This window comes from Canis lupus, chromosome 24, assembly GCF_003254725.2.
Source record: "Canis lupus dingo isolate Sandy chromosome 24, ASM325472v2, whole genome shotgun sequence".
Classification (NCBI taxonomy): domain Eukaryota; kingdom Metazoa; phylum Chordata; class Mammalia; order Carnivora; family Canidae; genus Canis; species Canis lupus.
Genome location: NC_064266.1, coordinates 21,616,620 through 21,631,750, shown reverse-complemented (window position 1 = coordinate 21,631,750; position 15,131 = coordinate 21,616,620).

Below are 15,131 nucleotides of genomic sequence, written 5' to 3'. Positions count from 1 at the left end.
TTTCAGTCTGGGGAAAAAAATAACTCGATCATGTTATTCCCCCATCTGGAACTCTCCACCAGTAGGGGAAAAAAAAGTCCTAATTTCTTAACATGGCTGACAAAGCCCAGCGCTGTCTGGCTCCTGCCAACATCGCCCATTGATCTGCTCTTCACTCACCCTACACTCGCCTCTCTGCTGCTACTTAAACACGCCAAACACATTCCGGCCTCAGGGGTTTTGCACTTGCCTTTCTCTCTCTCTTGAATTTTCTTCCTGCAGATATTCTCATCTCTGGCTCCCTCCATTCTTCCAGGCCTCAGCCAAATGCCACTTCTTCAGAGGCATTCCCCACCTTGCCTGTCTAAAGTCATTCTTTATCTGCTTCTGTCTCTTCTCCCCGCCCCCATGTGATTCCCTCCATATTACTGTCTCTGAAATGGTTCTGTTTTCCTCTCTTCTTCCTTCTCCCTATGACAGGTCAGGAGAACAGGGACCTACCTATCCACTGCTTTGCCCTGTTGCATCTCAGAAATTATTTGTGTGAGTGAATGACTATCCAGATGTGTCAGAGCATGATCCTGGGACCAACAGAACAAAGAACAAGGTATCAGTCCTGCCCCAAGAATTTTAGTTGGACAGAGAAGGCGGGCATGGCAGCTTGTCCAGCTGGCACACATCTGGGAATGAAAGGGGCATGACTGACAGTCACCCCAGGATAGGAAGCCTAACTGGTACAGAACAATCACCCTAGAGAGACAGAACCCAACCAAGTCCAGCTTTGCATACAGCTCCTCCCAAATGTGTGTGATGGGGGATCAGAGGGTGGACATTCTCTGGATTTGGGACATGGGAGCTGGGTGCTGAGGAAAAGACAGTAGTTTAGGTAAAGTGGGGCTGGAGAGGGAATTTCTGAGAGAGTACACGGCATGACCAAAGGCTGAGATAGAAGATGCGTGATGTGTTCAGGGCACGGCAGGTACCTTGAATGTGGCTGCTTGGAAGAGGCAATGCTAGAAGGGTAGGGTAAGGCCATTTTCTGGAAATTCAAACTCTGAATACAAAGCTGAGGCATTAGCCCATGGATAGTAGGGAGGGGTATCAGATATGGTTCAGAGGTAGGAGAGCTCACAGGGCAGATGGAGGCAAGGGGAAAGGAATGTCTAGGAACTCTAGCTCTCTAGTATCTTCAGTTTGACCCCTGGCTGCAGCTCTTCCACGAAGCCCTCCATGATTGCCCTTGCCTGCAACAATCACTGCCAGCTCCCACAGCCTAGAACCCAAATTTTGGATACTACTGCCTGGCTGGGCTACATTCTCTTTTGTGTCAAACACTTGCTCATAATGCTCCCAAGGGAATCAAAGTGAGCCTCTAAACATCCGGGTAATCCTAGAAATTGGTGCCCCATGTCATTTGCCTGCCCCACACCTGTTGGTTGGCAGGTATACTTTGGTTCCTGCAGCCCAAATTTGGGCCCAGTCGTGTCCTGCATGTCCCAATCCATAATGGGCACTGGCGGTACAAGATGACTATTCTGATCTCTGCCCTCAGTGACCTCAAGAGCCCAATGGTGAGGCTGAAAGCAGTGATACTAACCATTGACATTTAGTGAGCACCTACTATATGCCAGGGACTTACATGGATACAGCAGCCAGAGTAGCTCTCTAGACTTGAGTCAGGCCACATCCTTCCTCTACTCTAAACCTTTCAAAGGCTTCAATCATATGCCAGAAGAAAAACCAACATTCTCCTTATGACCCACAAAAGCCTCATGATCTGACCTCTTGTCACCTAACTTCATTTCTTCTGCCTTACCTCCTCCAGATCACATTTCAGCGACACCACCTCCTGTTAGTCTTCACACCTGGCTCAGAACCTTGGTTGCTCTTCCCTCTGCCTGGCCCTTCTTCTCCACATACAAGTATGCATGGCTGGCTCTTCTATTCATTAACGTTTCTCAGCTCAACTGTTACAATTACACCTCTTCAGGAAGCTTCCCTAATAACCCCTTCTCAAAACTGCCCTGTTGGAGCGCTTGGAGTGGCTCAGTCAGTCAAGTGTTGGACTTGTGATTTCAGCTCAGGGTCATGATCTCAGGATCATAAGATCAAGCCCTGCATCAGGCTCCACACTAAGGAGTCAGCTGGAGATTCTCTCTCTCCAGCTCCCTCTATCCCTCCCCCTACTCTCACTTACTCTCCCTTTCTCTTTCTCTAACATAAATAAATAAATCCCAGGCAACCCCCGTGGCGCAGTGGTTTAGCGCCGCCTGCAGCCTGGGGTGTGATCCTGGAGACCTGGGATCGAGTCCCACGTTGGGCTCCCTGCATGGAGCCTGCTTCTCCCTCTACCTGTGTCTCTGCCTCTCTCTCTCTGTGTGTCTCTCATGAATAAATAAATAAAATCTTAAATAAACAAACAAACAAACAAATAAATAAATAAATCGATCAATCAATCCCGGGATCCCTGGGTGGCGCAGCGGTTTAGCACCTGCCTTTGGCCCAGGGTGCGATTCTGGAGACCCGGGATCGAATCCCATGTCGGGCTCCCGGTGCATGGAGCCTGCTTCTCCCTCTGCCTGTGTCTCTGCCTCTCTCTCTCTCTGTGTGACTATCATAAGTAAATAAGTAAATAAATAAATAAATAAATAAATAAATAAATAAATTCCCTTGGTGCTCCCTCCCTTTCTGTGGTTTGAATTTTGTTAGAGCCCTTACAACCACCTGACATTATATTCATTTATTCTTTTATGTACTAGCTTTTTTCTCCCCTGGTGGGGACATTGTTTTATTCACTGCTGAATACCCTTCACCTAAATAGCACCTGGCATGGCTGGGGGTTCAGAAACTCTTGTGTAATCAGTGAGTACATGCGCGAGGGTTAGGAGGATCTTCCAGGTGGGCAAGGGGAAGATTACCTCTAGGGATAGGAACTCTGTGTGACCAGGGTAGCCCTTTTCCAGTGAGTGTCTGTGCCCATTCCTGATCCCTCCTACAGAGAGATGGCTGCCAGGCTTACCCCTGCTCCAAGGGTGGAGAAAGGAGGTGAGAGCGAGGAGGGGCTTCCTGCTCTGGTGTGGAGAGCAACACGAGCATCTGATCCCAGGGCTTTGCTTACCTCTGCTCTCAGGAGTCTGCCCTGTTCTGTTGACCTGGGAGGAACTTTGGACAAGTTTTTACAATCAGAAAAATCTGTCCTGAAACTATAGCAATTAGTTGTTACCTGTAACCGCCCTGATTACAGTTTGGGGAACTTTGAGTTTTCTCCTCCAAGGACATGATTTCAGCACAGAAATTCAAGGAAGTCCCTGGTATCTGCTTGCTCAGCAGAACTGAATGTTGACTTGGGTTGGTGAACTTTGAGGCCCCCACCCCATAGCCCCCCCATCAATGCTGACTCAGGATCTCAAGGGCATGGGGCCATAGTGGAGCAGGCACCAGCTGGAAGGCTGGTAGGCCTGTGTGCTCTTAATTCCCCACTGTGTGGCCTTGGGCACATCTTTCTGCAGTTCTCACCCTGTTTCTCATCTAAAGGAGAATTTAGAAGTCTTTAGCAGTGGGAAAAAGTCCCTGCAAGGTACCCCACCTCCATTTATAGTTCCAGCCCGCCAGGTGGCTGGGTCAGCAACAATGCTTCTGGTTGCATCTAAAAGAAACTCTAACTTTAGTAGACCTAAACTCTTTTTTTTTCCTTATGTGAACATCCAGAGGTGAGATGGGCTTTGGGGCTGTTGGATTCAGCAGCTCAGTGATGTCTTCAAGGACATAGACCTTCTCTGATCTGCCGTCCTTGTTGCTTCCAACCTCAGCTTGGTGCCAAGATGGTGGCACTAGCTCCAAGAGTCACTTTAGGAAGTGGCAACTCCAGAAAAGGTTGATTGTGTCTTCCCATGGCTCCCTTAAAATGGAGAAAACCTTTTACAGAAACTACTCTAGACTTTCCAGATCCTGCATCTAATTGGCCAGAACTGAGTAACATATCCACTCTTGAATGGGTTTTTGGCCGGGGGAGCACAAAGCTTGGAACAAGCATCAGCAGTGAAATGGGTGTCTGCTCACAATGTCCAGTGGGATAGCTAAGATCATTATCTCTAGGAGCTTACAGTAATTATTCAGCTCTTCTATGGGAGCCCTCAAATGCCACTTTCATCCTATGATGGCCCTCAGGGTCTGAGGGTGCTGACTTCTGGGCTAGTACAGGTCCAACGGCAAGGTTTCTGGAGCTAGAGAGTTCCTTAAGTCTAGCCAAATCACTGTCAAACTAAGATTCCTGTGTCAGGGTCTTTAGACTCACCTTTGGTAGATTAGGAGGGGATAAATGTGTGTGTCACTACTGTGTGAGTGACCCTTTCACTTAACAGAACTGATAGAGTTCTTCAAAGACACCCTCTGATCTTATGGGTACAAAAGCCAGCAGAGACTTCTGCTTTTAGCCAAGATGTAATAATAAGGATCAGATTTATCCTCCCACCTGAAACAATCAAAAAACCAGATAAAATACAAAATATAAGAAACAATGGCTTTCAAAGCTCTGAACACTGATCAATTAGTATTCATCAGAATACTAATCAGCACATGTGAGGAAACTACCTGAGGCCAGGTAAAGAACCACCAGGAAGGATTAAAGGGAACAGTGCCTAGTGCTCACATGAGTGGGGAATAGTGTCTATTCCCACAGTGACGGTATTGCGGAGAGTATCATGAAGTGTTAAGGAGAATACTCAGAAAGGTCTTGCCTTGACAGTGGCCAATAAGGGGCACCTGGCCAGTTCAGTCAATAGAATATGTGGCTCTTCATCTCAGAGTCATGAAGTTCAAGCCTCACATTGGACATGGAGTCTACCAAAAAAAAAAAAAAAAAAGTGGCCAATAATTAGCCCTAGAATGAGCATTGCTCTGGAATTGCCTTAAAAATCTTATCAGCAAGACCTAAAAAGAGAGTAAACTGTTTCTGAGAAACTGAACTGTCACAGAACAAAGCTCAAGAGTATTTGCAGGATTACAAAGATATCTAGTACCTAACAAGGCAAAACTCACAATGTCTGGCACCCAATCAAAGATTATCAGGCCTATGAAATGGCAGGCAACATGATCCATGTTGAGGAAAACAAGCAATCAAAACCAACCCACAACAGAAACAGATGTTAAAATGAGCAGATTAAGGACATTAGAAGTTATTGCTGTATTTCATACATTAAAAAAATTAAACAGGAGTACCTGGGTGGCTCAGTCAATTAAGTGTCTGCCTTTGGCTCTGGTCATGATCCTGAAGTCCCAGTATTGAGCCCTGCATCAGGCTCCCTGCTCAGTGGGGAGTCTGCCTCTTCCTCTGCCCCCTACTCTACTTGTGCTTTCTCTTTCTCTCTCTTGCTCTTTCTCTCAGATAAATATACAATCTTAAAAAAATTTAAAAAGCTAAACAGACTCTCACATATACAGATGACCCTGAGATCAAGACCTGAGGCTTAACCAACTGAACTACCCAGAGGAACCTACAGTCAAATGATTTTTGGCAAAGGTACCAACCATTCAATTGGGAAGGGACAGTCTTTTCAACAAACTGTGTTAGGAAAACTGGGTATCTTTGTGCAAAAGAATAAAGTTGGACCCTTACCTTATACCATGTATAGAAATTAACTCAAAATAGATCACAGACTCAACTGTAAGACCTAAAACTATGAAGTTCTTAGGGAAAAAAAAAAAAAAAAAAACAGGGGAAAAGCTTCATGATATTGGATTTGGATTTGGAAATGATTTCTCAGATGTCACACCGAAAGCATCAGCAACAAAACAATAGATAAAATGGGCTTCATCAAAATTGAACTTTTAAAAAAGATTTTATTTATTAAAAAAAAAAGATTTTATTTATTCATGAGAGACACAGAAGGAAAGAGGCAGAGACCTAGGCAGAGAGAGAAGAAGGCTCCATGCAGGGAGCCTGATGTAGGACTCGATCCTGGAACTCCCAGGATCATACCCTCAGCTGAAGGCAGATGCTAAACCACTGAGACACCCAGGCGTCCCCAAAATTGAACTTTTGTGCATCAAAGGACATTATCAACAGAAGGGACAGGGAACCCAGAGAATGGGAGAAAATATTTTGAAAATCATTTATCTGATAAGGGATTAATATCCAGAATATATAAAGAATTTCTTTAGCTCAATAACAAAACACAACTCAACTAAAAAAATGGGCAAAGGACAAGAATAGACAATCTCCAAAGACATACAAATGGCCAATGAACAAATGAAAAGATGTATAATATCACTTATCATTAGATAAATACAAATAAAAAACATAAGATACCACTTCACACCCACATGGATGGGTATTATCAAAAAACAGAAAATAAGCGTTGGCAAGGATGTGGAGAAATTGGAATTTTCATAGAATGTAAAATGGTGTGGCTACTATGGAAAACAATATGGTGATTCCTCAAAAGATTTAATATAGGATTACCACATGATCCAGCAGTTCCACTCCCCAAAAGAACTGGAAAGCAGGGACCTTAACAGATTTTTGTATACCAATGTTCATAGCACCATTACTCACAATAGCCAAAATATGGAAACAACCTAAATGTCCACTGGTGGACAAATCGATAAACAAAGTGTGGTATATACATATAGTGGAATATTACTAAGCCTTGAAATAGAATGAAATTCTGAAAAAGGCTACAGTGTAGATGAACCTTGAAGACATTATGCTAAGTAAAGTAAGCCAGATGCAAAGGGACAAATACTGTATGACTCCACTAAAGTAGTCAAGTTCAGAAGCAGAAAGTAGAATAGTGGCCACCAGGGCCTACAGTGAGAAGGGTATAAAGAGTCAGTGTTTAATTAGTACAGTTTCAGTTTGGGAAGATGAGAAAGCTTTGGAGATGGCTAGTGGTGATGGTTGCACAACATTATGAACGTACTTAACACCACTGAATAGTATACCTTGGGATGCTTGAGTGGCTCAGCAGTTGAACATCTGCCTTCAGCTCAGGGCATGATCTCGGAGTTCCAGGATCGAGTCCCACATCGGGCTTTGTGTAGGGAGCCTGCTTTTCCCTCTGCTTGTGTCTCTGCCTCTCTGTGTTTCTGTGTCTCTCATGAATAAATAAATGAAATCTTTAAAAAATGAATTAAACACTTAAAATGGTTAAAACAATATATTATTATATGTTATGCATATTTTACACAAAAAGTTAAGTAGACATATGGAAGATATAAAAATATCAAGTTTCTAGAGATTCAAATTCATGAGATGAAGACCATACTGCATGGGATTAATGGCAGAGCAGACATTACAGAAGATTAGTGAATTTAAAGATATAGCAAAAGAAACTACCCTAAATGAAACCCAGAAAAATAGATTAAAAAAAAAACAACAAAAGAAAAGAAAAATCCTCAATGGGTGGGCATCAGTGGTGGGATAACTTCAAGCAGCTGAACATATAAGCAATTAGAATTGCTGAAGGAAAGGAGAGAACTGGGGGACAGAAAAAATATTCAAAGATATAATGGTCTAAAACTTTGTGAACTTACTGAAAATAAACACACAGTTCTAAGAAGCTCAATGTACCCTAAGCATAAGAAGTATGGAGGAGACTACATTGGCATCTGTAATCAAAAACCTCAAGACGGGTGACAGAAAAGCAACCAGAGAAAAGAGACTTGTTACATACAGACGGGACAAAGATAAGGACATCAGATCTGTTGTTGGAAGCAATGCAAAGAATAAAAGACAGTGGAGTAACATCTTTAAAGTAATAGGAAAGGGGGGAAAAACTTGTCAACCTAGAATTCTATACTCAGCAAAAATATCTTTCAACAACAAAGGTAAAATTGAGACGTTTTAGACATACAAAGGCTAAAAGAATTAATCATCAGCAAATCTTCACTATAAGCAATGTTGAAGGAGGTCTTTTTTTTTTTTTTTTTTGAAGGAGGTCTTTTAGGCAGATGGGAAATGATACCAGATGGAAGTCTGGATCTATATAAAAGAATGAAGACCACTGGAAATGGTATCTACCTGGGTACTTACCTAAGATATTTCATTATTATTCAAATTCTTTAAAGACAACTGTTTAAATAAAAATAACAACAGTCTATTGTGGGTCTATTGTTGGAGTTATAAAGTAACAAGGAATGACAACCATAACATGAAGACTGGGAAGAGAGAAATGGAAGTATACTATTTTAAGATTCTTATACAAAAAAAAAAAAAAAAAAAAAGGTTCTTATACTATATGTAAAGTGGTATAATATAACTTGAAGGTAGACTGTGATAAGTTAAATATAGATATATATACACAAGCCCTGGGGCACCTGGGTGACTCAGTCAGTTAAACGTCTGCCTTCAGCTGAGATGATCATCACAGGGTCCTGGGATTGAGCCCTGAGTCAGACTCCCTGTTCAGTGGGGAGTCTGCTTCTCTTTCTTCCCTTGCCCCCTCCCCATGTTCGTGCTCTCTTTCAAATAAATAAAATCTTTTTTTCTTAAAAGCCCTAAAATAATCATAAAATATCAAAACAAGAAGGCATAGTCAATAAGCCAATAAAGGAGATCAAGATATAGTAGTCCTGGGGTCTCTGGCTGGTTTAGTCGGTAGAACATGTGACTTTTGATCTTGGGGTCAAGAGTTGAAGCCCCATGTTAGGTGTAAAGTTTTACTTAAAAAACAAAAACAAAACAAGAAAACCCCAAAAAACAGTAGTTCCCCCTTATCTGTGAGGGATGTATTCCAAGACCCTCATTGGATACCTGAAACCATGAAGAATACCAAACCCTATATATGCTATGTTTTTCTTACACATACATATCCATGATAAAGTTTGATTAACTTTAAGATTTTATTTATTCACAACAGGTACACACAGAGAAAGGCAGAGGGTAGGCAGAGGGAAAAGCAGGCTGCCTGTGGGGAGCCTGATGTGGGACTCAATCCCAGGACCCTGAGATCATGCCAACTCTGAGATCATGCCCTGGCCAAAGGCAGACGCTCAACCACTGAGCCACCCAGGCATCCCAATAAAATTTCATTTAAAATTGGGCACAGCAAGAGATAACAATAAAAACTAATAATAAAATAGAACAATTACAGTAATATACAGTAATAGTTATGTGATTACAGTCTCTCTATATCTCAAAATATCTTATAGTACTGTACTCACCTTCTTGTGATGGTGTGAAATGATAAAATACCTATATGTTGAGATAAGGTGAAGTGAATATTGGAAGCATTGTGATAGCATTAAGCTACCACTGACCTCCTTTTTTTTTTTTAAGATTTTATTTATTTATTCATGAGAGACACAGAGAGAGAAAGGCAGAGAAATAGGCAGAGAGAAGCAGGCTCCATGCAGGGAGCCTGATGTGGGACTCGATCCCGGGACTCCAGGACCACGCCCTGGGCTGAAGGCAGAAGCTTAACCACTGAGCCATCCAGAGATCCCCTACCACTGACCTTCTGATGATATGTCAGAAGGAAGATCATCTGCTTCCAGACTATGGTTGACTGTAGGTAACTGAAACCATAGAAAGCAAAGCCACAGATAAGGGGGTCTACTGGTACTTGATTTGTCCAAAAGAAGGCAGAAAAAGAGGGAAAATGAAACAATGGATGGGACAAATAGGAAATAATTGGAAAGATTATACACTTTAACCTAGCCAAATCAATAATCACATAAAGTGTAAATAATCTGGGGCAGCCCCGGTGGCACAGTGGTTTAGTGCCGCCTACAGCCAAGGGCGTGATCCTGGAGACCCTGGATCGAGTCCCACGTCGGGCTCTCTGCATGCAGCCTGCTTCTGCCTCTGCCTGTGTCTCTGCCTCTCATTCTCTCTGTGTCTCTATGAATAAATAAATAAATAAATAAATAAATAAATAAATAAATAAATAAATAAATTTTTAAAAAAGTGTAAGTAATCTAAGCACTCCATTTAAAAAGCAAAGGTTAGGGGTGCCTGGGTGGCTCATTTGGTTAAGTGTCTGCCTTTGGCTCAGGTCATGATCTCAGGGTCCTGGGATCAAGCTCCACATCGGGCTCCCTGCTTCACGGGCAGCATACTTCTCCCTCTCCCTCTGCCTTCCCCTCCCCCTGCTAATGCTCTGTCTCTCAGGAATAAATAAATAAAATTCCCAAAATTAATAAGAATAAAAAGATTACAAAATTGGATTAAAAAGCAAGACCTGAGATGCCTGGGTGGCTCAGTGGTTGAGTGTCTGCCTTTGGCTCAGGTCATGATCCTGGGGTCCTGGGACTGAGTCCCACATCAGGCTCCCAGTGGGGAGCCTGCTTTTCCCTCTGCCTCTGTCTGTGCTTCTCTCTCTGTGCCTCTCATGAATAAATAAAATCTTAAAAAAATAATACAAAAGCAAAACTAAACTACATACTGCCTATGAAAAAAACCTATTTTTTAAAAAAGATTTTATTTATTTATTCATGAGAGACAAAGAGAGAGAGAGAGGCAAAGACACCGGCAGAGGGAGAAGCAGGCTCTCTGCAGGAGCCCTATGTGGGACCCGATCCCAGCCCCCAGGATCATGCCCTGAGTCAAAGGCAGACACTCAACCACTGAGCCACCCAGGCGTCCCGAAAAAAAACTTTAAATATAAAATCCAAATAGGTTGAAAGTAAAAGGATGGGCCAACATACACATGAAAAGTTGCTCAACATCACTCATCATTAGGGAAATGCAAATCAAAACCACAATGAGATATTACCTTATACCTGTTGGGAATGGCTAAAATAAAAAACAGAAGAAACAGCAAGTGTTGGTGAGGATGTGGAGAAGTAGGAATACTTGTGCACTGTTGGTTAGGAATACGCACTGGTACAGCCACTGTGGAAGACAGTAGGGAGGTTCCCCAAAGAGTTAAAAACAGAGCAACCCTATGATCCAGTAATGCCACTACTGGGTATTTACCCAAAGAATATGAAAATGCCAATTCAAAGGGATATATGCACACCTATGTTTATTGCAACATTATTTGTGATAGCCAAATTATGGAAGCAACCTAAGAGTCCATCAGTGGACAAAAGGATAAAGATATGATATGTATACAATTATTATTATTCAGCCATAAAAAAGAATGAAATCTTGCCATTTGCAACAACATGGATGGACCTACAGAGTATAATGCTAAATGGATTAAGCCAGTCAGAGAAAGACAAATACTATATGATTTTACTCATGTGGAATTTAAGAAACAAAACAAATGAACAAAAGGAAAAAAGGAAAAAAGACAAACCAGAAAACATACTTTTACCTATAGAGAACAAACAGATGGTTACCAGAGAGGAGATGGTGAGGGAACAAGTGAAATAGGTGAAGGGAATTAAGAGTACACTTATCTTGAGCATGGAGTAATATACAGAATTGTTGAATCACTATATTGTACACCTGAAATGAAGATAACACTGTATATTAACTACACTGGAGTCTATAAAAAAAGTTGTTAAAAAGAAAGTAAAAGGATGGAAAAAGATATACTGTGCTAACATAAGTCAAAAGAAAGTGGGATTGGCTATACTAATATCAAAGTAGATTTCAGGGCAAAGACTATTAAAAGGAATAAATTCATCCAGAGGACAATATGCACCTAATAGAGTTTCAAAATATATACAGCAAGAACAGAACTGCAAGGAGAAATATACAAGTCTAAATTATAGTAAAAATTTTCAATACCCCTCTCTCAATCATTTATTAAACAAGCAGGCAGAAAATCAACAAGCATATCATAGACTTGAACACCACTACCAAACATCTTGCCCATAGCACTACCAACAAACTTGCCCTGATTGACATTTATAGGACAGTCCACCCAAGAAGAGCAGAATACCCATTCTTTTCGAGTGTCCACAGACTAAGACCATATTTTGGGCCATAAAACAAGTCTCAATAAATTCAAACATATTCAAGTCATACAAAGTCTCTGCCCATTATGGTTTCTGCCCACAACAGAATTAAATTAGAAATCAGTAACAGAAAGATCCTTGAAAAAATACCCCCATATTTATAAACTAAACAATACACTTCTAAATAATAAAGAAAGCAAACAGAAATTTAAAAGTATCTTTAATTGAATGACAATGAAAACATATCAGAATTTCTGGGATATCACTAAAGCAGTACTTAGGAAGAAATTTATAGCACTTGATACCTATATTAGAGGGAAAAAAAGGACCTTAAATAAATGGCCTCAGTTTCCACCCTAAGAAACTAGACTAGAGCAATAGAATACAGCAACTTAAAGAGATATGTTTACTCTCACCACTTAGCTCTGTAATGGAAGTTGTAGCCAGTGCAATAAAGCAAGAAAAAGAAACAGAAGGTATTCAGATTGAAAAAGAAGAAGTAAAATTATCCTTATTCACAGACAACATGATCATTTATGTAGAAATCTGATAGAATCTATAAAAAAAAGCTACTAGAATTAGTAAGGGAATCTATTAGCAAGGTTGTCAGGCTATAGGATCAATATGTAAAAATCAATTGTATTCAATTGTGTAATGAAAAATCAGAAATAAAAAATACATTTATAATGGCATCAAAAATATGAAATACTTGGGAAAAATCCAACAAAAATATGTGAAAGACCCAAACACCGAAGACTACAAAATATGGCTGAGAGAAAATAAAGGCTTAGGCCTAAATGGAGAGATATATTTTGTTCATGGATCAATTCTTCCCAAATTGATCTATAGATTTAACAGAATCCTGACTGAAATTCCAGCAGGTGTTTTGTAGAAATTGACAAGATAATTTGAAAATTCATGTGGAAATCAAAGGGCCTAGAAACCCTGCAAACGAACAAAATTGGAGGGCTAAAAACACCTGATGCTACAGTAAATAAAAAACATGATAAAAATAGATGATCAATGGAACAGAAATTCCAGAAATAATCCACAAATATATGAGTAACTGATTTTTGTCAAGGGCACAAAAATAAAAGAGAAAAGGTAACCTTTCAACAAATGGTAAGAAAAATGAACTTGGATCCATACTTTGCATCATATACAAAAATAATGGATCATAGACCTAAGCATAAAACCTAAAACCAAGGAAGTTCTAAAAAAAAAAAAAAGAAAGAAAAAAAAAAGGAAAAAAATCATTGTGACTTTGGGTTAGACAAAGATGGCTTAGAAAGGATACTATAAAAACCAAATCCATAAAAGAACAAATTGATAAATTAGCCTTATCCAAAATTAAAATTTCCTGCTCTTCAAAAGACACTGTTAAAAGAATGAAATTCAAGCCAGAGACTGGGAGAAAATCTTTGCAAAGCATTGATAAAGGTCATGTATGCAGAATATATAAAGAACTCTCAAAACTTAATTTAAAAACCCCCAAACCCAAGCAACCTTTTAACTGAAAGGCAAAAGATTTGGACACTTCTCCAAAAAAGATATATGCATGACAGAGAAGTACAGGAAAAGAATCAACATAATTTGTCACTAGGGATCTGTAAATTAAAATCACAACATGAGAGGGATGCCTGGGTGGCTCAGTGGTTGAGCATCTGCCTTCGGCTCAGGGCATGATCCTGGGGTCCTGGGATCGAGTTCCACATCAGGCTCCCCGCGGGGAGCCCGCTTCTCTCTCTGCCTATGTCTCTGCCTCTCTCTGTGTGTCTCTCATGAATAAATAAAATCTAAAAAAAAAAAAAAAATCACAACATGATAGGGGGTGACTGGCTGATTCAGTAGAAAAGCATGCAACTCTTGATCTTAGGGTCATGAGTCCAAGCCCCATGTTGTGTATAAAGATTACTTAAAAAAAAATCGGGGATCCCTGGGTGGCTCAGTGGTTTGGCGCCTGCCTTTGGCCCAGGGCATGATCCTGGAGACCCGGGATCGAGTCCCACATCAGGCTCCCTGCATGGAGCCTGCTTCTCCCTCTGCATGTGTCTCTGCCTCTCTCTCTCTCTCTGTATCTCTCATGAATAAATAAATAAAATCTTTAAAAAAAAATCACAATGGGATTTTATGCAACTGTTAGAAAGGCTAAAATTAAGATTACCCAAAGCAAGAGTTAGGATATGGAGCAACTGGAACTCTCATCTATGAGATGGGACTGTAAAGTGATAGTCATCTTGGAGGAAGCCTTAGCAGTTTAGTTTACATGTGTGATCTAGCCATGTCACTGCTTTACTTATTCACAACTTTATTTGTAATAGCCTCAAACTAGAAACAACCCAAATGTCCATCAGTAGATGAGCAGATAAACAAATTATGTCACATCCATACGATAGAATACTTGGAAATAAAAAGGAATGAACTATGGATACATATAACACCATGGATGAATCTCAAAATACTTATGCTGAATAGAAAAAGATGGGGGGAAAAGCATACTGTATTTATACAAAAACCTAGGAAATGCAAACTAATCTACAGTGACAAAGTAGATGGGTGGTTTCTTGGGGATGGTTAGAGGCTGGAGGGCAGAATTACACAGGACATGAGAAATCTTGGGTTGATGGGTATGTTTGCTATCTTGATTGTGATGTTTCATCACAATTGTGATGTACCACAGTTACATTATATATATATATACACACACACACACACACACACACACACACAGATGTACAGTTCTTTTAAAAGGCGGCTATGGTAGTTGTTGGAGGAACACATTTGGGAGTGTGCTTCAGCTGAATTAACACTCTAGCACATACCTGCCATGGGACTCCCAGCAGGCTACTTCAAAGACAGGGTAGGTACCTCAGTTACCTCCTCTGTAAAAGGGGGGCTAATAACAGAAAATGCCTTAGGCGATCATATTCAAGAGAGAATGGGCTAATACATGGAAATGCAACAGTTGTCTGAACACTCAAAGTATTCCATGAATGGCACCAGCACCCTTCTCACTGCAAATGAGGAAATTGAGGCATGGAGTTGGAAGAGGTGGGGTTACAATAGGCAACTTGTTCGTTTGCTTTGTATCCCTACTGTGGGAATTGTTCTTTCCACCCATTCCTAGTGATTCGAGCGGGTCTAAAACTCACAGTACCCAATATCCTTGGAGTATGCAGCCTGTAACAGAACAGTCTTCCTGAATAAATGACTGGTCCAAGGTGTGCAGTCATCCAAACTGGGTCCATCAGAAAACTTTTCTGGGATTTACCTGTATTAAATATACTGAAGTAGAGAAGGAG